Source organism: Chiloscyllium plagiosum, chromosome 24 (assembly GCF_004010195.1).
Source record: "Chiloscyllium plagiosum isolate BGI_BamShark_2017 chromosome 24, ASM401019v2, whole genome shotgun sequence".
NCBI lineage: Eukaryota > Metazoa > Chordata > Chondrichthyes > Orectolobiformes > Hemiscylliidae > Chiloscyllium > Chiloscyllium plagiosum.
The window spans coordinates 29,871,550-29,898,041 of NC_057733.1; the positions used below are offsets into that span (position 1 = coordinate 29,871,550).

At 39.3% G+C, this 26,492-nt stretch overlaps 1 protein-coding gene and 1 long non-coding RNA gene across 16 annotated transcripts in view; one reads left to right on the forward strand and one right to left on the reverse strand.

Annotated features, from left to right (window-relative positions):
- Positions 1–26,492, forward strand: part of rbfox3a (RNA binding fox-1 homolog 3a) — a 1,786,123-nt gene that overhangs the window by 846,488 nt on the left and 913,143 nt on the right. The gene's annotated exons all lie outside the window — the stretch shown is intronic.
- On the reverse strand, positions 7,287–22,438 carry LOC122562127. Of its 2 annotated transcripts, none has more exons than XR_006315231.1 (4): positions 22,360–22,438; positions 14,450–14,513; positions 12,651–12,788; positions 7,287–7,961 (listed from the first exon to the last, which is right to left on the reverse strand). It is a non-coding gene; the product is annotated as an uncharacterized LOC122562127 (long non-coding RNA). The 2 variants fall into 2 exon arrangements; XR_006315230.1 differs by lacking the exon at positions 22,360–22,438 and adding an exon at positions 15,254–15,296.

Here is a 26,492-nt window from a genome sequence, read left to right on the forward strand (position 1 = left end):
TAAGAGTAGAATATTGGTTTAGATAGAGGATTAGCTGACTGACAGAAAGGAAAGTGTTGGGATAAATGGGTCCTTCTCTGGATGGTGAACTGTAACTAGTAGAAGTCTACAAGGTTCAGTATTCAGACCTCAACTGTTTCCAGTCCTCATAAATGATCTTCAACCAGAGGTGGAGTGCAACACTGCAAATGTTACGGATGGCACGAAAATAGATTGGAAAGCAGGCAGTGATGAGGAGATGAAGAGTTTACAGCTGGATATTGATAGGAGAATGGGACAGAATCTGGTAGGTAGAGTTTAATGTGGATAAGTGTGAGGGTTGTCCATTTTGGCCTGAAAAATGGAAGGTCAAATTATTATTTAAAGCAGATTCAAAGTGTGTCAGTGCAGAGGGATCTTGATGTCTTTGTGCATGAATGGCATATGGTGGGTATGCAAGTGCAGCAAAGAGTAAGAAAGGCAAATGAAACCTGATATTTATTGCAAAAGGGCTGGATTATAAAAGTATAGAAGTGATGTTGCAATCATATAAGGTGCTGGTGAGACCAAACCTGGAGTAATATGTCTAGTTTTGCTCTCCTTACTTGTGGAAGGATATGGTGGCAGTGGAGGCAGTTCAGAGGAGGTTCACCAGATTGGTTCCAGGAATAAAAGGGCTGTGATACAAGGAACTTTTGAATTGCTTGGGATTGTACTCGTGGAGTTCAGAAGAATGGCAAGGTTGGGGAGGCGGGATCTGACTGAGGTATATAAAATGCTAAAGGGGATTGATAAGGTGGATGCTGAACAGATGCTTCCCCTTGAGGAACAGCCACGAACAAGAGGTTGTTGGTATAGAGTGAGAGGAGGTCGGTTCAAAACTGAGATGAGAGGTAACTACTTCTCTCAGAGGGTTGTGAATCTGTGTAACTCACTGTCCCAGAGTGCAAAGGAGGCAGAATCAATCAACAGCTTCAAGAGCAAATAGATATGGATAGCAGGCAGGAAAGTGGAGTTAAGACCAGGATAAGATCAGTCATGATCATGTTAAACAGCAGGGTGGGATCAAAGGATTGAATTGCCTACTCCTGGTCCTAATTCCAGTATTCCTCTGTATTGACTCACCTGTAAATATATTTTCCATTTTCCAGCAATACAGCCAACAGTTCACAACATTATTTGAAGCTCTTTGCTTTGGATATGTTGGCATTGCAAGCAAGGCTGGCATTTGTGCCCATTCCTAATTGCCCTTGGACTAAATGATTTCATAGGAAAAGTGAGGACTGCAGATGCTGGAGATCAGAGTCAAGAGTGTGTGGTGCTGGAAAAGCACAGCAGGTTGTGCAGAATCTGAGGAGCAGGAGAATTGACTTTTTGGGCAGGAGCCCTTCATCACAAAGGACCAAAACATTGATTCTCCTGCTCCTCCGATGCTGCATGATCTGCTGTGTTTTTCCAGCACCACACACTCTCGACTCGTAAATGATTTCATAAGCTATTGAAGAAGGCAGTTTAGAGTCAACAGATTGCTGGAGTGATGGACACAAATAGTTCAGAACAGGTAAGGCCAGCAGACTTTCTAAAGAGCATGAGTGAACCACATTTTTTTTAATGGCAATAAATTATAGTTTATTAGAAAAAAATCCTGAAATGTGCTTTTAGCTCTAAACTAATTAATTTAATCAAAATTCCATGAGCTGGCACTCAAATTGATCTGTATAAGACTCTAGCCTGAGTCTGTAGGTTAATATTCCAGTGAAACTACCACTGCACCATTGCCTGTTCCTGTTTCTCAGCCTATACAAACTATTATCTTTCCTCCAAACATCATGCTTTCCTGTGTGATGTGTTATTATTTGTAAAGGTTTTAAATAATAATTTCTCACCACGATCATTTATATGTATTATAAGTAACAAAACCCTGTGGCCTAAGATACAATTCAAAACATGGATGCCCAATAGAAACTACCGTTAATCCATATCTTTTCATTCTTATTTACTATCCAATATACTTTTTTATCCTAAGACTGTTTATATTAACCACAAGTTGCTTATGGAAGTCAAGGTGTGTAACTTTGTCATATCACTATCATCAACAAATTCTGTTACATCCTCAAAGAGTTCCAATAAATTTGTTCAGTTTCACTTAGGCTTTCATAAACCAATATTGGTTTTAAATTGTCTTTGCTGTTGCTAAATCCTCTTCAATTACTTGTTTCATGATAGACTCCAATGGTTTGGCTGCAATAGATATCACACTATAAACTGATAATTCCTAAGATCACAAGTTTGACCTTCTGTTTAGAAAATAGAATAGCATAAGCTATGTGTTAATCCTCTGGTATTACATCTGGACATAAAAACTGAAGCCAAATCTCCCCTACTGCTTGTGCTCATTTCTTTAATACATCTGAGTTGTTAATTGGAGAATATTCATGTCATTATGTTTTTCAAAAATGACTTGATATTTGATCTTTCTTATCCCCGGGAAATAGGACACACAACCTTACCTAAACAATAACTTGCAACTTTTACAGTGATCACCTCTTTTTTAAGTTTCTCCCACATTTGTTACATTTTCCACCGCTTAAACTTATAAATGCTGCAAGCTTGTTGCTGGCATTGAAGGTCACTGTATAGCCAATCCTACCTTTGTCACAAATGCAATGAGTTGCAGAAGGTTTGAGGTTCACTACATATAAAAATGAGCTTACTCCCTTTGATGAACAAGTAAGTTAATGACTCATGCGTATGTGTTTTTTTAAAAAGAACTTGCTTGTAAATTGACACTATTTAATGAACTTTATGTTGACCACCTGATTTCTATAAAGCACACGTAATCATGCAATCGTTTCAGGTGTGAAGATCCATGAGAGTTCTTCAGCTGAAAAGAACAAAACAGAGTGTGGTAAAAATGTGTCAGTCTTTGAAATCAGTGCAGGTTTATCTTTTAGTCATTTAACAAGACATGCTTGCTTCAATTTGCATGGGAATTTTTTTTAAAAAAGCTAAGTTTTAAATATGTTCATATTCCTGCTGGAGATTCACAAATAATTTGGCATTTCACTAAAATGTCAGAGTGTTTGGTGCGATGGTGCTGGTGGAGGAGAAAGGGTGTCGTATCCTCTCATTGGTCAGGAGTTGAGTGGAGAGTATTCAGTTTTGCATGTTCAGGTCCAGTAGAGGGACAAGTTGGGGAATTTGGTTCATGCGATGTGGAGCAATTCTCTATATTTCATAAAACACTTTTTCCTCAATAATTTCACTGAAATCCATGAAAGCTTGCTTATTTTGTCCTCTGTGACCCAAAGCCTGTAAATTATCTTCCTGTGAAAATTTAAAGGAATAATTTTCAGTTAGGCTTGCCAGTGATCATTTAACTGAATAAAATGTACTACTACTGCGCTGCACAATAGAGGTTGGCAAAGAGACCCAGAGTTTTATCACATGGAAATGCCTGCCTGAATGTTTCAATTTGTTTGCAAGGTGCTTACTGTGAAACTTGTCCAACATCAGCCAAACCAATGCAAAAGATTGAAACATTTCAAGAGCAGAATATAACTAACACATCCATGATGTTTTATGCTAGTTATAAAAAAAACTGCTTATCACTCCTAATGGAATTAATTGACAATACCAATTTTTTGTCATTGTACCTTTCTATAGGCCTTTGAGGAGGCTCTTAAAATAAAACTTCTTTTGTAATACATGTATATCCAAATTAAACTCTATCTGCCACTCCTCAGTCCATTAGTCCAATTGATCAAGATCCCTTTGCAATCTTAGATAACCTTTTTTCACAACCGACTATACTACCCATTTTAATTCATCTGCAAACTTACTAACCATGCTTCCTAAATCATTTATATAAATGACAAACAAGAAGGGACCAAGCATTGATCCCTGTGGAACACCAACTGTCACACCTCCAGTCCGAAAAACAACCCTCCACTACCATCATCTGTCTCCCACCATTAAGCCAATTATGTATCCAATTGGCAAGGTCTCCCTGAATTCCATGTAATCTAATTTAACCAATCAGTCGACCATGCAGGATATTGTTAAAAGCTTTACTAAAGTCTAAACATCTACCACTCTGTCCTCATCTATCTTTTTAGTCACCTACTCAAAAAACTCAAATTAAGTTTGTGAGACATGACTTCCCATGCACAAACATTGGTGGGTAGGTAATTGAACAATGCTGATGCCAATGAATTCCAAAGAGAGGTATTGAGACTCTCTCTTATTGACAAGTGTGGTTTGATTTATGGACCTAAGACGAAACACAGCCTGGATTTATGAAGTGGAGCACTTTTTTTTATGACAAAGGAATCTTTTACTGACATTCACAGAGGGTGACAAGGAGCACCCTTTGAAGCAGAGTCAGTAGTGTGTCAAGCTCTTCATTGTTGACCTTACTATACTGAAGAGATGGCAAATGGAGGTAATTGTATGTTTAGAATAGTAGTGAGAGGGCACAGCATCAGAATGACTGTCCTCCAAACTCTAGAGTTTGCTAAATGGGCCTTCATGAAGAGATTGGTAGATCAAATGGATAAGATCAATTCCCAGGTAAATCCAGTAACCACAAAGTGAAGCTTTTAATTTTTCCCTCTTTAAACTTTCCAACCTGCAGCATTGGAAGCAACCTTGAGATTACGTCAATTAAGTCTTGTTTTTCAAACCAGTGACAAATTTCATGCTCCGTTGAGAAGATTAGAAATGTGGTTCAATCGATAACATTTATTTGAACACAGATTTTACCTTTTAGTTGCTGTCCAATTACTTGGTGACAACCTTTATCAGTGTATTATTTAGGATTCCTGATCAAAACTGGAAAATATTCTATGTAAATCCCCATGTCTAGAAGCTCCCACAAGTACCCTTATTCCACAAATGTCAAACAATGCAGAATAAAAACTGGAAGAACTGCTGATGCTGTTAATCAGAAAGAAAAAAACAGAAATTGCTGGATAAGCTCAGCAGGTTTGGCAGCCTCTGTGGGGAGAAATCAGAGTTACTGTTTCTGGTAGAGTGACCATTCCTCAGAATAAATACGGCAAATGCTGGCAATTTTAAATAAAAAGAAGAATACTGGAACAATTCTGGTTGCATCTGGGGAGAAAGAAACAGAGTTCTGAAGAAGAGTAATACTGAACTTGAGCATCTCCAGCATTTTCTCCTTTTCTGTGTCATCCTCTCTTCCTGCTAAGTGGTCTGTGGTGATATTGTGGCTTGCCGAGGTCTATCTTGTCCTTTTGTTAAATAAAGTTGTAAGATAGTGGTGACGAGTGGCCATTGAAAACTCATAAAGTAAATAGCTTGTGAGGTCTTGGTTTTTATTTTAAAGTTGGAACAATAGAAGCAGCCTGAAAGGGTGGGGTCAAGTTCCCACAGAACCAGGAGTTTTAGTTTTTTAGTTGTTTTCAATTGCTGGGTCTTTTGCTACAGTACATCTCTCCCTGCTACACTTTGTGAGTTCTCTTGATGTTTTTCTTCTTGGACTGCTGAAGTTGCATGTGAGACAATCTGCTTTCTGAGTTTGCCTTTTGCCAAGGGTGTGTTTATGGAATGTTCCTATATTGAAACAGTTACTGTTTAATAACTAACTAATCTATTATTCAGTTATGTTTTCCAATAGAATTACAGCTAAGCCAGTTCTTTTATTTTATTTTTTCTTTTATTGTATTTCAACCATGGTGTACAAATAAATTGTGTTTTGCTTAACATCAAATAGTTTGATTAGTTGAATGGTATCTGGAACGTAATACCTTAGATTTACCTTTAGGATGTCTTCTTAATATATTTTGACCTAGTTCATAAAGGCCCCTTGCTCCATAGTGTCAGAGGTTGCCTTGGACTATCCTCCTTTTGCCTGAAATGTCGATTCTCCTGCTCCCTAGATGCTGCCTGACCTGTTGTGCTTTTCTAGCATCACGCTTTCGACTCTATCTTTCTTTAAGTTAGCATCACAGTAACCTGTGGGATTCTCTGCAAAGAATGTTTTCAAGAAGGTGTTAAATATAGTTCTTTGGGCTAAAGGAATCAAAGGTTATGGGGAGAATGCAGGAACAGGGTAATGAGTTGGATGATCAGCCATGATAATACTGAATGGTGGAGAAGGCTTGAATGTCTGCTTAGCCTATTCCTGCTCCTATTCTCTGTTTTTGTTTCTATGACTAGAATACTTGTATTAGATAGTTCCAATTACTCAGTTTTCCATCATTTAAGATCCTGTCTGTCTCTGTAGCCAATTGGATGGTTATTCACTTTTCTCCTTGTACACTCAAGCAGTGTCTTGAATTATCTATCACTGCCTAAAGGGCAATCATATTCTGGAAAGTTAATGCTGAAACTCCTCATTCTCTCTGATGCTATGGAATATGGCCAATTGCACATTCAGCACAACGGTCTCATGCTTCAAAGATTCGATTTTCTACATTTAATGCAATTGTCCTGCCTAGATCCATGATGACCTAAATAGCACACAATCAGAATCTTAGAATTCTCTGCACTTCCAAATCTGACTTTGAAACATAGATGTTTCAGACTGAATTCTCACTAGCACAAAATTCTCACAGGGATCAAACTTTGTTTGCTCACTTAATACAAGTTCTAATTATAGGGAAAAAAAAACCTGTCTGATTGTACTTCAAAACTGCAATCTGTCTGAAGCTGAACACTTTACTTTTCAAGCCTTTCACACTCCACTGGCCGCTTGCAGCTCAACATTCTCTCTTAATCAACTGGAAAGTCAACTGAAGCATTTCGTGGATTTCAGCAGACCAACAAAAATTGAAAAAAAGAAACAGCTTCCAAAAAAAGCTCTCAAAATACAAACTTTTACAGCAGCCCAGGGAATAATGAAACATTGAACAGCAAACCACAGTGTCCTCAGTTTTTAACTTAACAATTAGGATGGATTTTGCAGCACCCAGTTACACTTTCTAGCCATCGTGGTAATGGCACAAAGATTAAAAAATAAACATGTTGGGGAGTTCAACACACATGCAAGCCAGCTTCCTGCACATGCAGTTAAACTGACAACTTTACCTGGCATCTAGTCATGATTAGAAACAACTCGATCATCTGGGAACCAGCTGCAGATGTGTGCCAACTTTGAAAGAACACCTGTGATGTAGAGATTAGTTTGTGCACTGTGATGCCAACCACTACCACTTTCTGCTTGAGATAGTTTGCTGCTCCTATTACTTTTCTTGACTGGGTCCCAAGGTCTAATTGATTTACAATGGAAAATTATGTGAGTCTTAATAAGAAGAAGCTCAAGTCTTGAACAAGATGTGGTTTATTGCATGATAGCAATCAGGTACAAATTATTTGAGTATATTAGACATTGTTACTCAGACTAATGGCGGACAAGTGAATATTGACCTGACAAGTCCTGAAGATGTTCTGCCTTTTCTCTTTTAAGACATCTTCATGTTGAGTAGCCCTTATTGAATTCTCCAATATCCAACCTTCCAAAATCATTATTTTGTGCAAAAGGAATAACAATGCTACTATTTTTACATTTGACAATATGTGAGCTCCAGCCAACTTACTAGACAATTCCATGATTTAGAACAAATATCCGTAAACCTTACTATACAACATTCGTACAGTAATACAATCTATCATTTATACACCACTTATTTCTAACACCCAAAATTAACTGTTGATTAATACGGGTAATAGACTGTGATCAAACACTCTACAGAGCATATCAAATAGTAATTGCAATCAGGACAGAGGCTATGGATTTCTCAGCTCTCCCGCAAATGTTAATGATATGGTGGGTCATTAAATCTCATCAAACTTCACAAGGAATTATAATTCTTCACGTTTGCCAAACTTGACCTTGAAGCTCCTTCTTAAGAACTGCACCATCATGGACTGCGTCAATGATTGCTCCCATTCTGATCAGTCACTCTCCATTCATGGGTCTCCTCTGGACTTCAAAACTGCACTCCAGTCATCTTGGCCTGTAGAATGAAATAGATACAGTTTGTGAGCTTTACAACTCCCAATCCTAACAGTACCAAACTGTTAATGAAATACGGTTTCTTCTGAGCCCCAACAGCTCTCAGAATGCTTCTAGATATCGAGTCCAATACTTAGTTGCCTGCTACCTCCTCAAACTTCTGCATGAGTTCTAAAAGCACAGAGACCTACTACTGAGGTCTCGACACAGAACCTATGTAACTTAGCAGTAGAGCTGGAAGAAGCATTGCCAAACATGGAAACATCTCTCTCTTCTCTCACTTACTGACTTTTCTACTACCTGTAACCTTCAAGTTCCTTTTTCTTGACCCTTAAATTGCCCTAAGGGACTTGTGGGAAACCTTTCAACTAGCCCCTCCATTATTTCTCAGCAGAATTGTATGTATCCAATGTATTTTGGACAACTAATTGCAAAATCCCGTTTGGAACACAGTGGGCCCAGAATGTCACATTCCAGCACATGCTGCATCCAGCTGAAGAAGGACTCAGCTCAACATATGTATTAAACATATCGCAGAGGCATTGGTATGCATGGCCACCCTTTCCATTGTCATTCCCAGTGAACAGCAGCAACCCAATATCACTACACTGATGCATCTTTAAAAGTATCAAACTGTTCGGTGAAATTTGTAAGGCTATAGGCATTAGGTTCTTACTGACCCTCTGTCAGCATTTGTATTTTGGTGGCTGCGTCCCTTTAAATATTCATTTCAACTGGTTAGAGAAGGATGCTGGTCTTAATTTTCTGCTTTATCCTGTTTTGATAAACTGCATTAGGTCCCTCATGCATGGCCACAAGGGTTGGGCTGACCTTACAAAATCCCACAAGCTCATGAGCACATCAGCGGAACCGGAGCTTGTTTGAGGCTGCTAACTTTCGCTTTAAATGCATTCATTTGACTGGAGTGGTCCGACGTGCTTTTCTTTTCTCTTTACTGAATTGCCACACTCAGGATGCTTCAGGAACCATCAATATCATATTGTGATCACTCTAAAATGAAAGGTATCAGTCAATCAAATTAGTGCCACACTGTCACTTATGCTGTCGGGGCATGTTTCCCAGCTGTTCGGTAAATGTACTTCTGGGACAATAAGTTACAATGTAATGTCACCATGATTGACAGAACTTGCTTGTTAATGGTGAGGATGCTGAAAAACAGCATTTTTCTGCTTAATTTAGAAAATCTACACTTCAAACATCAGTAATTTCAAAAGAAAGATATACAAGTTTAATGGACTAAAAAAATGATGCTTACTTAATAAATCTGCCCCTCTGATGAAATTTTCCAGGCTTTGCCTGTTTGTCTGTATTTAATAGGTATGATATGTGCAATAATAATAATAATAATAATAACAACTTGCATTGATATAACACAGCAAAACATTCCAAGGCGCTGTACAGGAGCATTATCAGACAGAACTTGACATCAAAGTGCCTAGGGCGATATTAGAAGAAGTGACTAAAAGCTTGGCGCCAGCAATGAGTAATTATTTATCTCTACTCTCACTCAATCATACTGCATTTTCTCTTCAGGTTGGTAATATCGTTTTTTTTTCACTTGACCTGCTTTGTTCTTAGAGACTAGTTTGAAGTTTTAATTAAAGGAAAAACATATTGTTCACACCTTACTCAACTGATTTCAGTGCTAATTTTTCCTAAGTGTCTAATTGGCAAATAGCTTCAGTGAGATTAAGACTTGCTTCATACACTGACCTCACATGTAACATGGGTTGACAGGATTCTCACAGATTTATTAAGTGAAGGTTTTGTTCTTAATCGGCTAGCAATATTGTTGCTATAGAGATTGTGGCTCAAGATATGGTAACACACAGAGATTTAATGAAATGAGTAGCTATGGTAAGTCTGACATAAATAGAAGATCGATGTCACTTTTGGTAGCTTCATCATTGTGCTTTGTGGTTTTTCACTCCATTTAAAGTACACCCATCCATCCATTTTATTAATTTTACTCAAAACCCGAAAGATATCATTTTACTTAACCAAAGGGTGACTTGTCACTACTATAATTCTAATACAAGGTCCTCAGCTGAGTGAGATAGTGTGAATCAAATTGAGTTGTTTTCTATTAGCTGGCTGCTGAGAAGAAGGGAATTGGGTTATGGCTGGCACTGTGCCATGCTGGTGATGGCCATTGTTTTGAAGGATATAAATCAGTATCTCCCTCTGTGACTAACAAGCTCAAAGGTACAACTTTATTCCACTTAATCATACCAATGACAGTTTCTCAATGAGTTATAGCAAACCAATGAAACATTTATGAAGTATCTCAAAAAATGACCACAATTATGTGCAACCCTGCCGTAACTGGTGAGGACTAATAGCTCATCCCACTTACTGGGCACTGTAGATTGGTTTATATTGTTGCCCTGAGACAAATTCACTGCCATATTTCAAAATAGTAAAGAGGTAGAGGCCAAAGGTTTAGATAAATGATGCACCATTACATTTCTCCAATTATTGAATGTTAGGTTAACTCTGCTTGAAAACAACAGCCTGATGCTTTCAGCTGCTGGGCAAGGGTGACTTAAATCCATGGTAACAAACTGAAAATCAGCATTTGCCTGCCAATGTTTCTGACAGATCATGGGAGAACATAATGGTTTTCTGTTCTGTACCCTCACATCTCATTCCTTATTGGTGAAATCAACCTCTGTCTTTTTGCAAAATAAAAACCGAAAAAACTGAAAAAACTGTGGACGTTGGAAATCAGAAACACAAACAGAAATTGCTGTAAAAGCTCAGCAGGTCTGGCAGCACCTTTGGAGAGTTAACGTTTCGGGTCTGGTGAACCTTACTGTGAAGGGAAAAGAACAGGAAGGGTCACTAGAAATGAAATGTAAACTCTATCTTTGTTCAGATAATCCATGCCAAATATCTTCCATAATTTAGCCACCAATGATCTTATTTAACCGTAAATGTCCAATCCCATCTTAAATCATCATAAGCAAATTTTGTGGTATACCCAATATTGAATTAAATGCAACTCCACCTCAATTAACAACACAGTTCCAACCTCAACCAACTTCCATCCAGCGACACACATAACATTTCAGTTGACTGCACACAAATCCATCTCCTTCTGCACAACACATTTCCACAACAGGGATTCTTTTGTTTCATATTGCATGAGCAGATTTCTCATATAATACTGAAAGCTAAGTTCATGCCCCCTCTCTCCCCCAACCTAGAGCTCCAGCTGAGCTTGATTCCGACCTTGCTATACAAATGTACCTCCCACCTCACTTCACATTGAGCCCACTACAGCCCACATAAATACACCTGATGTGCTGCTCCAGTATGAATTTACTACAGCCACATAAATATACCTGTTATTGAGCCCCAATATGAGCACACCTCCCATCTGATTTTGTTTGGAGCCTGCCTACTGAAGCAAGTTTTCTGTTTTCTGTATCATAATTGGCATACATCATGTATTGTTCAACTGCCAAATTGCTAACTATAGGTATTTGAGGCTGCAACCCAACAACAGTATTTTACCCATGTGCTGAGAAAGCATTTTAAAGACAATCAGCACAGTCAATCCTGTGGGAGTCTATCCTGTGATGATGCTCTGGGTTTAAGAGGTTATTTTGTCCTGGCTTTTATTTTTAAAGAGAAAGATTGGGAGACAGCTGATGAGCAGTCAATGAGAAGACAATCAATTTGTGAAGCCTTAGGTTGGAACCAAAGGAGCGGCCTGAGTGGTGTGGTCAAGCTGTCACAGTTCCAGGATTTTTAGTTAGCTTTCACCAGTTGTTGTTGGGATCTTGAAGAAGTGGAAATTCTTTCTCCCACTCTCAATTATAATTAAAAGCTGGGGGTTCTCTTCCTCGGCTGCTGGATTGCATGTGAGACAAAATCTGTCTTCTGAATTTGCCTTTTGCCAAGTATGTGTTTATGGGATGTTAGTAAATTGGAACAGTTAATTGGTAATAGTTATTGCATTTGTTATTCAGTTAGGTTTTTCAAAGGAGTTAAGTTATTCTTGCTTTCGTTGTATTTTAACAAGTGCTTGAATAAATCGTGTTTTGCATAATGTTTCCTGGTACAACCAATCAAATTGCATATGGAACTCAGCACCTGACATTTACCTTTAACATAAGAAAAGGTTAGGGTCTAGGCTACCTTCTTAATATATTTTGAGGAGTCTGATCTGGTCCACAACAATTCCAACCACCAGAAAACGTATTTCTCTCATCACCAGGAACTCAAAAGTAGATTAGCTGTCATCAACTGAATAATAATTATTGAAATGTACTTTAAGCCCCAAAAAGACTTCCAGAGTTTCCATTTATCACATATTACTAGTTGCTTATAGCTACATCCTATTGTTATGCAAGACATTGATTACAAAAATCAAACTCGACACCTCATTAAGCACAGTTATCAAGACTCACTTGGAGAAATTACACTGATAGTTGAGCCTATCTATTTCTGGAGTCCTTGCAAGAGTGAGGACATCATTACATTATGCGAAGTTATACAATTTACCTGTCTTATGGTCTCAGGTTAACAGAGAACAGTGATCAGGATTTTTTTGCTTGACAAGAAATAATTTTAAAAATCAATTTTAACTACAGGAAAACAAAATATGAATTATTGACATATAATTCCGTGAGCTTAAGTTCTATCCCCTACTAGCACTTACACACATGTAGATGGACACAGACAAACAAACAGGTATAGTAGTTATAGTTCAACAGCATTAGTCCACTGGATTCCTTTTGAATCTTCTAAGTCCTTCTGATATCCAATTTTCTTCTTTCCAGATCCTTTCAGTTCTTTACTAAAGACAAAAGAATGTCAATTCACTAATTGTTCAATTTTTCAGTCACTGGTTAGAGGCATAGAGCTAAAATGTAAATCACCGTAGTCTTACCAGACCACAGTGCTGTTATATCAATAGAGAGAGATGATTGTTGGTGGTTTAACCTGAGGGTCACCTCCATGAGCCGACAGAAAGTATGGAAGAGGATAGCTAGTTATTTTCTAGTTTTTTAGTTACTTCACCACAGAGAGAGAGAAACTTTGTCTCCTTTGTATTCTGGAGGCTTCTGCCACTCTATTCTTCACACACAAGTTGACTACCTGCCCAGTAGCCATTCAGAGAGTAATTGTCATTCTGATGCCTGCAGGGCCAGTTGTGTGAACACACACACACACACACACACACACACCTGTGACATGTTAGATATACCCCCTACCTGTTTTTAAAAATGCAATCTTTGGCTGAAAGAAATATTTTTCTCAGTTTAATCCACAATCCAAAAACAAAGATAGATAAAAAGATGTGATCTTTAAATAATGTGGTGCAAAATGAAAAGGAATTCAAATATACATTCACTCCCTTCATCTTCAAGATCACAAGAAATTTTAATAATTCTCTTTCCCTAGATTCTAGTAGCAACATTGAAATCAGGCACAACCTCATGAACTGTCTCATCCGAACAGCACTAACAATCAGTTGCAAACGTATTGTCATCAGATATTAGGCCCCTATATTACCTGGGAAATTCCTGTGACTAGACCATTACAAATCAAAATTTGAAAAGTGCTTAGCACGGTGTGAAAGGGCATCTTATTCTGTAGTTACAGTAGAGAAGGCAGTCATGGTGAAGGGATTAGATAGTTGAGGCAATACAAACTGTTGCACACACAAAGTCATTTGTTAATTGTATCAGACTCTTTGGCCAAATTCCTACCATTTTGGATAATCGAGAATAAAAATTCATTTCAGCAATGATTTGTAGGTGCTAGTGTTGGACTGGGATTACAAAGTTAAAAATCACACAATACCAGGTTATAGTCCAACAGGTTTATTAGGAAGCATTAGCTTGTGGAGCGCTGCTCCTCACCTGATGCAGGAGCAGCGCTCCGAAAGCTGGTACTGCCAAATAAACCTGTTGGACTATAACCTCGTATTGTGTGATTTTTCACTTATTTCAGCAAAGTACAATTACATATTTTTAATATATTCCAACTGCTTTGCTGTATGCACCTTTTTATATGGATGTTAATCCAGTCTAACAAAATGGTTTGTGACTGCTTAAAACAATACATTACATATTTGCATGTGAACTTTGTCAATTAAGTCCTCTTTAAATCTGCTTCGGTGCTTCAGCTTAATGTCTGTTCGTGTTGAAGAGCTTTTAAAATTAAAAAGCTTTGTAAAGAAAGTGAAAGTAAAATGGATTTAAGTTATCAAACATGAAAAGAATGTATAGTGATTCTAAGGTAAAATTTTAATTACAAAACTTCTTTGCAGTCTATTGAAAGCAATTCATTCTGAAATATCACGCTAATTATTTAAACAAGTCAATGCCACATCCCCATTGTGTGGAAATAGTTTGATCAGTCTATCTGAAGTAAATGATGATTAAGGGGTTCTGACCTTTCAGCAGACAATACCACTGACCCAGTTGAGGCCCCGATCAATCAGCCACTCACCAGATTAATAGAGATGGTTAGAATCGATTCTTCAACCAAGTGTTCAAGCATCTGAAATGCTTCACTGGATTAATAGAATAGAAAATAAATTAATGGACAGGACTGGAATCTGCTCAATACTAGTGTTACTGTGGCATTTATCATATAGCACATTATCTATAAAAGAACAAGATCTACTACTCCTGTACACTGATATCATGGTGCCCATGAAGGAGAGCAAAATAAGTAGTTTAACTATTTGAACATGCATACTATTCAAACCTGAGATCCCTAGTTTACATCTACTAAACCTTGTCACTTCCCCTTTCTCTATCCTTCCCAATCTGTCATCTGCACCATGCTTTCTTCATCCAACAGGGAAGGTGGACAGTCTGGCTGTTAATATCTATGTGGCTTTCATTAATGCTGCCCCATGATTAAGCTGTCAAAAGATCCACTGCTACAAGGCAGCATTGCCATTTTCTTCCTACCTTGGAAGTGAAACATTTAGCTTAATTAAAGGGTAGGGCAAAGAGCTAGAACAGTTCTCATGATGAGGGGAAGCACACTCAAATAAGAACTTAAACTGAGATTCATTTTTACAGCTAATTTGTACAGGTCGTTTCTAATTTTGCTGGATTTTTCTGTCCTTTTATTCTTTTGTTATATGGATTTGGTATATATTCACATGAAATATTTCAAGGCTTTGTTTTACTGAATCTTCTTTGCAGCTTCAAAATACACATTTTTTTTCTATGACAACTGATCTTCTTGAAATTTCTAACGTTATCAAGTAGAATTATAGAATGCGTGGGATAAACTCACCCTGTGTAAGGAGCTGGATGTACTTAGCTTGTTCCCAAACCAGTGGTGACACTTTGCTCCTGGGAAATGAATCAGAATCTGTGAGCGTGCTTCCCCACTTTGAGAAAGTAGCTTACTTCCTTACAGTTTGTGTATAATGGCCCAGCCAAGATCACATAATTCTTTAATGCCATTAAACATTTTCTTTAAAAAAAACATTTTTGATTCAGGCAGGAAGAGTTGATCTGTCATAGCATCAGTAAGATTTTAATTAAGCACATAAAGTGTTTGTACTGGTACACTCCCGGTGTGCAATGTAAAAGCAGAAGCCATGACAGGGTGCTAATTTCACTGGACTTGTAATCCAGAAGTCCAGGCGAATCCTTTAGCACAGTGGGCGGCACGGTGGCACAGTGGTTAGCACTGTTGCCTCACAGCGCCTGAGACCCGGGTTCAATTCCCGCCTCAGGCGACTGACTATGTGGGGTTTGCACGTTCTCCCTGTGTCTGCGTGGGTTTCCTCCAGGTGCTCTGGTTTCCTCCCACAGTCCAAAGATGTGCAGATCAGGTGAATTGGCCATGCTAAATTGCCCGTAGTGTTAGGTAAGGGGTAAATGTAGGGGCATGGGTGGGTTGCGCTTCGGCCGGTTGGTGTGGACTTGTTGGGCCGAAGGGCCTGTTTCCACACTGTAATGTAATCTAATCTAAAACAACAGGGCTGCTGATGAAATTTAAATTCAGTTAAAAAAATCTGAAATCTCGTCTCAGTGATGGTGACCATGAAACGATCATCAATTCATGCAAAGAACCTTCTAATTCATTAATGCCTTTCAGGGAAGGAAGTTTGTCCATCCCTGCGTGGCCTGGCATAAATGTGAGTCACAGTAGTGTGGCTGATTTCTAACTATATACTGAAATGAACCAATATGCCATTCAAGTCAAGGGTAGTTAGTGATGAGCAGTAAATGCTAACCTTGTCAGCTATGTCCATGTCCCACGAAAGAATATATTTTTAAGAAGTTTGTAGATGACACCAAAATTGAAGGTGTAGTGGACAGCGAAGATTACCTCAGAGTACAACAGAATCTTGATCAGATGGGCCAATAAGTCAAAGATGGAGTTTAATTAAGGATGGAGGTGTCGCATTTTGGAAAGGCAAAACAGGACAGGACTTATACACTTAATGGGAAGGTCCTAAGGAGTGTTGCTGAACAAAGAGACCTTGGAGTGCAGGTTCATAGTTCGTTGAACATGGAGTTGCAGGTAGATAGGATAGTGAAGAAGGCATTTGGTATGCTTACCTTTATTAATCAATGCATTGAGTATAGGGGTTGGGAGGTCATGTTGATGCTGTACAGAACATTGGTTAGGCCACTGTTGGAATAGGATGTTCTGAAACCTGAAAGGGTTCGGAAAAGATTTACAAGGGGGTTGCCAGGGTTGCAGGGTTTGAGCTATAGGGAGAGGTTGAATCGGCTGAGGCTGTTTTCCCAGGAGCATCAGAGGGGTAATCTTATCGAGATTCATAAAATCATGAGGGGCATTGGTAGGATAAATAGGCAGGGGAGTGCATAGGTTTAAGGGGCGAGGGAAAAGATTTAAGAGACTTAAGGGGCAACATTTTCAAGCAGAGGGTAGTGTGAGTATGGAATGATCTGCCAGAGGAAGTGGTGGAGGCTAGTACAATTGCAACATTTAAAAGGCATCTGGATAGATATATGAATAGGAATAATTTGGAGGGATATATGCCAGATACTGGCAAATGGAACTAGATTTATTTAAAATAGCTGCTCGGCATGGACAAGTTGGACTGAAGTGTCCGTTTCTGTGCTTTATTTCTCTTTGGCACCATGACTGTAGATTCTGATCTTCTAAACATCGCTTGTGTCTGGACAGAGCATTTCAAAGCATTGAAAACACTGGCAACATGTTGTTGGTTACAGACCTGATTTTGGTCACGGTAAGATAATTTGTTACAGTAGGTATTTTGTTAAATATTAAAATTTTTCAGCTCAACTTGAGATTTTTCAGACAGCACATTGTCACTTGGTTGATTAAGATATAAGTATCAATACAGTCAGCTGCTATTCTTATTATGTTGGTTATATACCAGTACTAAGCAGTTAGTAAAAAAACAGTCTGTTACTTTATTTTACTGTGTGCTTTGACTGAATTACTGTTTATTAAATGAATCCCATTTTGATGCAATAAAGCTACCTCCAACTTACAAAGTGTGCTTGTCACCAGAACGGTTTACTTTCCTCTTCTGGGTTCCATTTTCTTATTTATTCCCATTAAACTTTCAGGTGGCCTAGCCTCTTTGTATTGCTCTGAATTAAATTTCCTTCCACTTGTCATTCTATGACTTGAAGATCAAGAGATTCAACAAGGTTGCCAAAGGCACAACTGTTCTGAAGACATACACAAAATCAACCTTCTCATTAATTTCATCATTCTTCATCATTCACCTTGTGAGTACAACCCTGGTGTATGCTTACCAACCTTCACTATGGCAAAAGTCGATAGAAAGCCAGCAAATCATGGAGCAATGTGTTGGAGCTCGAACACCACACCACCATCACACCTCTCATAAGCCTCTTTCAACCCAGCAAATGATTAAGGTGACATTTCAGCAGTATATTTCCAGTATAAAGATAAATTCTATTGGCAGGACCCACCCTCCTTGGCTATTAATGAGGTGAACAAACTTAAGGAAAAAGCTTGGACTGAATCTTGCATTTTTTTGGGGCTATGTACAAGTTTCATTGAGTTTCTTTAAAGGTTTTTAACCAAGAGGTTGAGCAGGTTTTTTCTATCATTTCTGACTAACTCACCTTTTAACCACCTAACCTACTACTACAGCATCTATTATGTCCAATTCTAGCCCTATCCTATCATGCATTGTTCCTGGAACAACTCACCACTGTCAGGTTATCCCAGAATTAAGACCATAAGACATAGGAGCAGAAATTAGGCCATTCAGCCTGTTGAGTGGCTGCATCATTCAATCAAACTGAGAAGTTTCTCATCCCTATTCTCCTGCCTTCTCCCTGTAACCCTTGATCCCTTTGACAATCATGAACCTATCTATTTTAACTGGAATCACTTGCGTGCCCACCACCTTTAAAAGCTTGCTGTAGATCTGGCCAAGTGCTGTTAGTCCAGAGTTGCCCTGTATGGTTTCTGACATGTTCCTTGGACATGGCAGACAGGAGGTAATCATTGCTCCATGTTGCAGGCAGAAACCTGGAGCTCCTGCTGGACAGGGTCATGCCCGGGCAGAAGATTCTGTATCCCTCAGGAACGGCAGTGGAAGCTGCAATACCAGACCATGCCAGCTTCAGGCTGTCACATGGTTTAAAACAGCCTCAGATGTGTGGAGGAACACCCCACAGTGTAGGAAGAAAGTCAATGTTCTTCTTCACTACATCAGCATCAATATCATCATTTTCTCTCTGATACCTGACACACGTTCTCTGTTACTATACCACCCTCCTACCAAGGCCCATGCTCTACCTCTCTCATTAATGTGTACAACATCTTCCCAAACTCACTGTCATGCACAACAATCCTGAGATCACTAACCCTGCATGACCTCTGAGCTTCCCACTCTCTTACTCAGGACACAATCCCAATGGGACAAAAAGTAACAGCTAAGATACCCATGTCCATTTTTGGTAATAGCTGCCTCTCTCTTATTCTAGGAGGAACAAAATCTCCAACAGGGCAAAAAGAGTCAGGATGGGTGATGAGCTTCCCAATTTTCAGTTCCTTACCCCTTCTGTGGAGAGCATCCTGACTCTTACCATCCTAATTCACTGACTGACCATGTCCAAGCCCCTAGCCTGGCATCAGATGTTGCGCGTAACGTATTGTATCAGGACACCAGAGCTATCCCTCTCCTTGTCTGAGACCTGCTGACAACCATGAATAGGAGGGTTATAGCTTAGTGGTATTATCACGAGACTCTTAATCCAGACATCTGGAATTGTAAAACCTGCACCCACACCTCCTCCCTCACCTCTATCCAAAGCCCTAAAGGAGCCTTCCACATCCATCAAAGTTTTACCTGCACATCCACTAATATCATTTATTGTATCCGCTCCCGATGCGGTCTCCTCTATATTGGGGAGACTGGGCACCTCCTAGCAGAGTGCTTTAGGGAACATCTCCGGGACACCCGCACCAATCAACCACACCGCCCCGTGGCCCAACATTTCAACTCCCCCTCCCACTCTGCCGAGGACATGGAGGTCCTGGGCCTCCTTCACCGCCGCTCCCTCACCACCAGACGCCTGGAGGAAGAACGCCTCATCTTCCGCCTCGGAACACTTCAACCCCAGGGCATCAATGTGGACTTCAACAGTTTCCTCATTTCCCCTTGCCCCACCTCACCCTAGTTCCAAACTTCCAGCTCGGCACTGTCCCCGTGACTTTCCTGATGAAGGGCTTTTGCCCGAAACGTCGATTTCGCTGCTCTTTGGATGCTGCCTGAACTGCTGTGCTCTTCTAGCACCACTAATCCAGAATCTGGTTTCCAGCATCTGCAGTCATTGTTTTTACCTCTTAGTCCAGACACCCAGGTACAATTCTGGGGACCTGGATTCAAATGACAGTGGATGGTCGAATTTGAATTCAATTTTTAAAAATCTGAAATTAAGAGCATCATGATGACCAAGACATTATTATCAATTGTTGAAAAAACCCACCTGGTTCTCAAATGTCCTTTAGGGAAGGAAACTGCCATCCTTACCTGGTGACTCCAGACCCACAACAATGTGGTTGATCATTAAACTGCCCTTTGGGCAATCAGGGATTGGCAATGAATGTTGGCCTGGCCAACAATGCCTTCATCTTGTGAATGAATAAAAAAAAACTTCCTGCCTTTATGCCTACCTGCGCTAAACAACATAGCAAGACAGAAATAATCTGAGTCTGGTAGCTAAGCAATGCAGGTAGGGATGCTGTGAGGGTCCAGCCAGGATCAGAGTGAGTGAGTGCTGTGGCAGTGAGTGAGAGGTGGAGATGCAGCCTGATCTAAACCATGACCTTGGAGCATATCGTTGCCCACACAGTGTCCTCACAGCAGCATTACATGATAATTAGCTGGCTAAATTTGCAGATGACACAAAAATGAGTAGAAAGGTACGTTGTGAAGAGGATGTAAGGAGGATGCAGCCTGATGAAGACTGGTTGAGTAAGTGGTTAAAAAGTTCTCACTTTCTCCCAGGTTGAGTATAATTTGGGAAAATGGTGGGAGGAATTTAAAAAAAACAGAATGTTACTTCAATGGAGAAAAACCACGAAGTTCTGAGATGCAGAGGAATCTAGGTGTTCAAGTGTATGAGTACAGAAAGTTAATATTCAGGTACTGTGAGAGGAATTCAATGTAAAGCTAAGGGTCTCACTTCAGCATTAGTGAGATCACATCTCCAATACTATGTGCAATTTTAGTTTCTTTTTTTAAGGAATGATGTGAGTGCATTGGAGGCAGTTTGTGGCACATTTATGAGAATAATACATAGAATAAACGGGTTGGTTTATGACAAAAGGTTGAACCAGCTGAGCTTGCATTCTTGCATAGAGTTTGGAAGAGTGAGAGATGACTTGATTGAAGCATATCACAGGATGTTACCTATTGTGGGTGAGTCCAGAAGTAGTTCACATTGCTTTAAAATGAGAGATCATACTTTTGCAACAAAGATGGGGCAATTTTCTTTCTCTCAGGGACTTGTGTGACTTTGGAAATCGCTGCCTCAGAAAGTGGTGGAGGCAAAGTCATTGAAGACTTTTAAAATGAAGGTAGATCCTTGTTCGACAAGGATTCAACATTTCTGATGAAGAGTCACTGGACTTGAAACATTAACTCTGTTTTCTCCTCGCAGATGCTGCCAGACATGCTGAGTTTCTTCAGAAGTTTCTATTTTTTAAATCCAAAATCATTGTGAGCAGAGAAGAATATTGAATGCAAAACACAAACAGTTTATTATCATCCAAACTGGACATGTAGGATTTGATAGATGGGTGTCTTTGTCTCAAATGCCAAATCATTTCATATTGTTCTTGTGCCTGTGCCACCATTCATGCAATCATGTTTCTTCAGTGGACAATAATTGAGGAGTAATGTTTTAGTTTAAAGTAGACCTATCACTAAACCACTGTTACAAATGGTTAAGCATTCACAATCACCTCCACTGGTTCCAAGGAACCCATGTTAAAAGTACAAAGGGTGAGCTAATAACCAATAACCAAAATAACCAATTAAAACTCTTGCTTCATCTATCACATCATTCTATGATCCTTTTTTTTACCTAACTCACACTTCCGGACTAAATGATAGTCTGTTTGCTAGGTTCATTTCAGACTTTGGACTGTGAAGACAATCAGTTCAGGGATGTCAAGGTCAGGAAATGTCATGGTGCTTCAGTTATCATGGGATAGGAGGATTTGGTTGAGGGGGAAATATACTAGGACCTGACCAGCAGGCGTTCATTGAGATTACTAACAACTGCAACAACAAAACAAATGTCCCCAGTAAGGAACAATAGTCAATAAGGAATAAATAGCCAACAACAGAAAGAGATGCCAAAGAAGAGCTTTCTCTTAAACCCACAGACTCTGTTCATAAGGTAAAATAGGGAAATATAAGGGAAAATAATAAGAATAAATCCTGTGTTTGTCTCTGAATCGACAGTATTGGAAAACTAAAATTTCTAGTTTTAATTTCTAATTATTGATTAAAAGAGGGAGTGGCATAATATGTGAGCGGATTCCAAATTGTCTGTCTAGTAAATAGGCTTAACACTATATATGATATGTTTAGAGATTGTTTTGTTTGTTTTTTAAAATTGTTACTATAAATATTCCAAGGATTTTAGGTTTTCACACACTCATAACAGGATGTTTTGAATACCTCAACACGAAATAATTATCTCAAGACAGTTTCCTGAATTGCACATTATATTAAGTTAATCAGAGCTTGAACAGTGCATTAAAATGCATCAAACTATGTATCTGTAATGAGGAACATATTTTAATTTCTATAACATTAATGCATATTGAAGAAAGCTTCCTTTAAGTCCTCTTTCATCTTGTTTGCAGAATAGAAAAACTGATTCATTTGTTACCTCTATTTTTCAGCTTCACTCAATGCAGCATTCTTTCAGTCTGTACTGAAAATTATGGGCCACGATTTCACACAGAATGTCATTCCACCCCATTTTTAATGAATCTGCATTGCTGACGAGAGATTCTAATCAGGGCTCATTAAGGAACACAGGGCTGTACTTCCAATCTGCCAGTTCATTGGTAGTGCTGAACTGTCAGAGGAAGGCTAACTATGCCCCTTTACACACCAGTCAGCTGCGTATTCTGAAGTTTAATGATCCTGACAGCCACTTTGACAGCTGCTGTCAGATGATAAGTCCATAAGATAGGTGAAATACTAAGTTGCTGGAAGGGTAGAGTGCCAGATTGATAGGGGTTATGATGCCAGTAAGTAGGATACCAGATGGGCAAGGTGCATGGTGAATAGTGTGTTAGTTGAGTGGAGGTTAAGGTGCCATATGCAGAATGCCAGCTGGGCAGAGGTAAGATGCCAAGGTCAGTAGGGTGCCAAGTAGGAAAGGGGTAGGGAGACAATTTGCCAGGGTGCATGTGACAATCTGACCAGGTGATGCATTGTTTAGGGGAGGTCAGAGAGGATGGAAGAAATCAGGTCCATCAACAGGGGCAGGAAGGACAGGTGTCAAAAACTGTATGGGAGGGAGGATACAGTATTGGGGAAGTGGGTCTGGCAGCTGGACAGAGATAGAAACATGGAAAATAGGAGCAGAAGTTGGCCATTTTGATATTGCTACCCCCTTCAATATGATCACGACTGATCAACCAACTCAGTCCCCTGTTCCTGCATTCTCCCCATACTCTTTGCTCCCTTTAGCCCTCAGAACTATATCTAACTCTTTCTTGAAAACTTATAATGTTTTAACCTTAGCCACTTTCTGTGGCAGAGAATTCCACAAGCCTGCCACTCCTTTGGTGAAGAAATTTCTCTTCAGCTCTGTCCTGACTGGTTGACCCCTGTATTCTCAGCCTATAGCCTTGTGACCTCTGATTGTGGAAGCAGGGAAGGGGGAAGCGTGTTCAATGGCCTGGGGAGGGGATTTGGGCGTGGAACTGGAGAAGAGTGGCTTAGGTCAGGCATTGGGGCTAGGGACATCCCATACAGAGATAGTGGGGGGAGGAAGGGATGCGTCAGAACCATGGATGAGTGCCGGTGTTATCAGATGTGGAACAGAGAAAGGGATTCCCAGTTTTCAGAGAGTGTCAGATCAGGGTCTGGGTCAGGAAGAGGTATCATTGGGAGGGGGGTGAAGTAAATATGGGGTCATTTGGAAGGCATATAGGAGTTAAACTGTATATTTAATCGACTATTTTTTCTTGAGAAACTATTTACTTAATTATTTAATATTTGCTTAATTTCTTCTACGTAAATGTAGACTTTCAGAAGATTTCAAGCATAGAGGAATTACCCAGCAGAGTCTTCAATTTCCCAGGCAATTCTTTCAGAGTCTGCTGTGATGGGGATTCTGTGGGGCCTCCATGCGTAACCCCCATCGACACTGGAATAACAACTATCTGCCAAGTGGAAAAAGAGACCATTGCAATTAGTCTTCTAGTCACACTAAAAAAAGAAAAACAAAGATAATGAATGCATATGTTTAATTGCAAAACTAATTTTCACACAGGAAAACAAAATAGCTGTGTGACAGGGGATCCAGAAATAACAGAAAGGGGAGCGTCAGCAGCAAAAGCTTTGAGAACCCCTGTGTACAAGGCACTTGTAGTTTTAGTGATATTTCCCTGCCTGTGGAGTCCTCCCAGTTTATAGGAGAGTACTCAGATGATGTCTGCTGTGCAAGCAGCAGCAAGATGCTCCATAAGCAATGCCACAGATCAGCATCCTTCCCTGTCCTAGATGCTAAATGGGAAGCATCCAAGCTGGGACAATTCAGTGCTAGCTGAGTACACATCATTATGCTCATCATAGTTGTGAAACTGCTGAGGTTAGCCCCTTCTTAGATAGGGATCATCAAGATGAAAGATTTAAAAATATGAATTTTTACCAATCTTACTTCTTTTGTCCTGTTTTAAAACATTAAAGTCAATAGAATAAATGCAATATTTCACCATAGCAGTGTATTTTATTCATGAGAAAGACCTTCATAATTCATGATTGCCAAAGGCAAGTAAGTTATGGATCTTTTATACTCGGCAGATAAAGCGAATGATTCACCAATACTAGTCCAATATCCTAAAATAAATAGGCAGATGATTGGAGGCAAGTTATTGCTAGTTACATACAGTGAAACATTTATGTCTTGTTAGGATGACTAGTGTTGAGATGTGTGTGTACGTTTGTCCATGTTCTTTTCCAGTATCTTTATGCTGAAGTTAAACAACTGCTGCCTGCATTCGGCTGCATATTCAGCAGTAAGGCAGTTCTATTTCTGTTCCTGTTTCACCTTGTAAACAAAAGATTACATATATTTATGAAGGCACACTTTGCTTTGCAATTTTTAAAGCAAATACAATGGACCCTATATTTGTTTATGATATGGAATCCTCTATCATTAACTTTAACATTTGGTCCTATCCTGTTGCATTAGTATAATAGCTGGTCTTTTATGAAGAAATGGAGCCATTCCTTCTCACTAAAGCAGTTCATTCCTTCCAGCATGTTACGCTAAAAACAGACCTTTATTGGATTGTCAGATGTCTTGAAAACCATTTTGAGAAGAAAATGGAAAATGATTAGGAGATATCAGGAAAGGAAAGATAGATTAGTACAGCATAGCTGCAAAGTTCAAGGAAATCTGAAGAGAGGGCTTAAGTCACCATAAGGTTAAAAAATATATAATTTAACCAATCTTACAAAAATGAGCACTGCTGTAGGTGAGCTCAGGAGACATTAAAAGATCCAAGTCACCTTCAAAGTAACACATTAAGAGAATTGCTTAGAACTGAGTTGGTAAAGACAATGGCAGTAATGTAACTGCTACTCTTAGAGCCTATTGTTAAGGACTAATCTAGATTGTGAGTGGTGTGAGGATGAGAGAACTGGATGGCCTTGAAAAAGAATCTTGTGGTCTACTAGTTGTTGATTATGAAAACTATACAGATGACTTTTTTTGTGCAGGGAATTGTTTTTAGAATTGATGACGACTGAAATGGTGACTGTGTAATTCCTACATTGCAAATCTTTCTCTGACGTATTCTATGTTAGGTAAAGAATCTAAGTTTTTTTTTCAAAAGAGTCTAAATGTGCAGAATACCACACAATGGCCCCAATACTTGGAGGGAAGTGGGGAGGTGGGGGACAATTCTGGACGTGCAGAGAGCCACAACATCATTACACAGATACAAAAACAGAAAGTGCTGGAGAAACTCAGCAGGACTGGCAGTATCTGTCAAAAAGAGAAACAGAATTATATTTCAAATTGGGTTCCACTTTCCTTTGGAACTGAAAGGATCAAGAAAATTGTTATTTTTATGTTGTTGGTCCTCCAGCTTGTTACCATTTCAGTAGGCATTGATTCTAAAAACAGTTCCTTCCACAAAACGTCACCTGTATTTTTTTTATGGTCAACATCTTATAGACGACAAGATTCCTTTTCAAGGCCATCCAATACTTTCTTCCTCATATTACCACAGATTATCCGTTATCAATAGGCCCCAAGAATAGCAGTTACATTGCTGCCATTGTTTTTATCAATTCAGTCCTCAGCAATCCCATTAATTCTTTACTTCAAAGGCAAGTTAAATTCTTTTCTGTCTCCTGGGCTTACCCACAGCAGTGATTAAAATGTACGTCAACACCAGGAGCTATAATAAATGTCTATTGAACCCTTCTATATGACATAACCTACATCTCATTCTTCTACTATGGGAACCAATGTAAGTATCACCTGATCAGGTGTAAATTCCATGCTGATGGTTAAAAGCCTACACCTATGACAAATTGTGAGGGCAGAAACAATCTGGGTCAGCAGCAATGGTCATTCACAAAGAAATGACCCTCAGATTCCCAAATAGCACATCACCTATTTGTTTAATTCAGCTTCTAATGCCTTACTTTTACTGTCAGGTTTCTGCAGAATCCATTCATATCATTTGGAAAAGGTCACAAACGGCAATTCCTGACAAGCCCACTCTTCAGGCAGGTTGTTTGGAAGCCCGTCGGGATTAATGCAGAAGCAGG